The sequence below is a fragment of the Pinus tabuliformis genome, chromosome 7, assembly GCF_031772625.1.
Source record: "Pinus tabuliformis cultivar Carrire ecotype Pingquan chromosome 7, CPIR1, whole genome shotgun sequence".
NCBI classification, from domain to species: Eukaryota; Viridiplantae; Streptophyta; class Pinopsida; order Pinales; family Pinaceae; genus Pinus; species Pinus tabuliformis.
Genome location: NC_142293.1, coordinates 1699547697 through 1699550961, shown reverse-complemented (window position 1 = coordinate 1699550961; position 3265 = coordinate 1699547697).

The window sequence follows — 3265 nt, the reverse complement described above, 5'->3', positions numbered from 1 at the left end:
TAACATGCATACATAACAAACAACATTCCTCCCATCCAGTCCAAGTGTTGAACTTGGCAGCTCTCATACCATTATGTAAGACCCTCCTCCCACACCTACCCAAGCTTACTGGTCCATCAAGGTCAATATGTGATGAAGAGTTACTATGATATGATTCAACCTCCTAGATCACCTTAAGGAAATCGAGTCGACAAACCAAAACTTATTTGACCTCCCTCGGGTGCTATAGGACCCCCAAGAGCTAAACCACCCTTCCAGGTGTCCAAACCCTAACTTAAATTACCTTTTCATTGATATGGACCCCCAGATGTTGGTACAACATTGCATGAATTCGATTGTAACCCTCCAGTCTCATGCATAAGCCTATAAGGGAGCAACTGCAATATTTTTCTCCCAATTTTATGCTTATGGTCGTGAGATTTGAGCCACTTTTTCAGGGATAGGCTCTAGATCACTGCCCAGAACTTGATGAAAGGCTTTAAACCATAAATGACACAAATAAAAAGCCTCTAACACAAAAATTAATCAAGGACTTGACCTAACCAAGCCCAACCATGACAGACATTTCATCAAACATATGGCAGACATGTAATCTACAGGTCATGAATGCATATTTGAACATAAGAGTTTGAAACTTATATGAGAATCACTAAGAATGTCTAATTCCCTCTCATAATTGATGCAATAACATTTGCTAATCCATGCATTCATCAACCATTCATATATTCATCAAACATGTCAAGAGCCATAGACATTATACATCATATAACTAGCATATAACCAAAAATAACCAGCATGGAAACCATCAAATAAACATGTAAACCATGGAAGCTCAGCCATAATATCACCATCATAATCAATACATATGTTCATAGATCACCATAGAAGATACATTTTATTAAAATATGAAAATTTCAACCAACTCAAGGACTTTCACGTACCACCCGAGCATAGATTGGGTTGAACCAAATCTTTCTTTCAGCCAATCACCCTCATGTTGTAACAACCCCGATTTTAAAATATACAAATAATTACATCAATTATGCGATTTATAATCAACACACAATTAATCAACTATTTAACATAGAATTTTGGAAATATGAGCAGAGACAACTTACCTGTGGTGATGGCATTCTTTACTTGTGATTTCGGAGTTGAACGCTATTTGAATCCTGCTAACCGCAACAAAGTTTTGGGGATGACACTCCACCCAACCGTAGGCTCAGCTGCATATAATATTTCTACAACTAGCCACCACCGAGCCCTCAATCAACATACTACTGCCAGGGAATCCTTTGTCTCACAACACTTTTCTCCCAAGAGAATGGATGATGGAATGATCTCTCATCTTCCTCGTCGTCTATCAAAATAGACCAAACATTGGAAGGGAAACCGCATGCACACATTCCATGTGTCAACATGCAATTTTTATTTTTTTATTTTAAATTGTACTTGAGTTAAATTTTCTCTTAATTTATTTCTTTCTTATTTTATTCATTTTTACTTTTTGATAACTTTACTTATTTTTACTATTTTATAGTTCTTTTAGTTAACACTTTCTTATTTTATTTTACTTTTTTGTTAATTTTACTTATTATTTTATATTTTACTTTCATATATACTTATTTAGAACTTTACTATTTTATTTACTTGTTATTATTATATTTCTTCATTATTTATTATCTATTTACTATTTTTATCTTTTCTTCATTGTTTATTATTTATTTGCTTATATTTTAATATTATATTATTTATTTATTATTATTATTATTAGGATTAGTGGACATTACACACGCCATATTCCAAGCATGAATGTGGGATCTCATGGAATAACCAAAACAAAACCAAACCAGGGCTTCCAAAGGCCAAAGCACCTCAACACTCAACCAATGATTCCACCTCAGAGTGGACATTACTAACTATCCCAAGATCGGTCCCTACCCAAGTTATCGAAGGCTCTAGAGCTTTTTCTCCAACCCAACTCCCGGACTAGTAATTCAACCCACAGCTTTTGCATGGCTCCAAAATGTTTTTCCAGCCAAGGCTCCAGGATTAGTAATCAACTGATCAAGGGCTCCAGAGGTTTGTCTAACCAAGGCTTCCAAGACTAGTAACTCAACTCAAGTTGTGTCAGGGCTTCCAGAGCATTTGTACAACTAAAACTCCAGGAACTAATAACTCAACCCACAACGATAACGAACATGAGACTAATCAGAAAATAAATGGGAAAACCCACAACACCATAGTTATCCAAGAAATGGCAAGGCTAGACAAAACCAATGTCAATCCAGGAAATTATCCATGCCAATGAAAACACATAACCAAGAAACCAAATGCATGTACCATGCATGCCAAAACTAGCAAGGAAACCATACATGCAAGTCGATACTTGCAAAGAAATCTAGTTGTAGCCATTGATCCACCTAATCCCTTGCGCTCTCCCACTTTCCTTTTCCTTTTTTCTCCAAATCCAATGAAAACTAGAGTGCTCCAAGCATGCTCCCACAATGATCCAAGATTTCTCTAAGTGTGCAAGCGTATGAGAGAGGATGAAAGAATGAGAGTGCCAAAGACTGAACTAATAAAAGCTAACGCTGACCAAAATTCAAACCAACAAAAGCCATGAATTGATCCTGTTGACGGTGTTGGACCCGCCAACATGTAAGGGGATCTCCCCGATAAGAAGTCCCAATTAGACCTCAGACCGTTTGGTGTAGGAGTCCTAGTAGTGGCTCGTACAGTAATGCTTTGACCATGATTTTGCACAGAGGCAAGTAAGATGTCTCTGTTGGTAGCAAGGTTGTGACAGCTACAACAAGCCAAGGAAGGTGCATGAGAGGTTCAAACACACGGGGGTTGAGATGAGTGCACCCTTTGGAAACCTGTGATTGAACGAAGTTAAGAAGGGAACACACAAGAAAAGATGCATCACCACATGGAAAACAAGTTAGCTAGCAATCCAAAGTGATGGTTAAACCAACAACATGTTTCAGAAAGATTCATACATACATGCACAAAACAATCCATACATGCATGCGTAAGAATACATGTATCATTTAGAGTAAACCAGATAGCATAGAATACAATACAAAACATGCATGAAACGTGTTGGCTCTATTATATTAATAAGTGTAAGTTTCAGTCATACAATACATCCATGTCTAAACACTAGTTCCAACAGCGGAACGTTACAGTCACAACTGCTTGATCCTCCAAAGAGATATACTAGCTCTGCGCAGTGGAGAAGCCAAGGCTCATTACAATA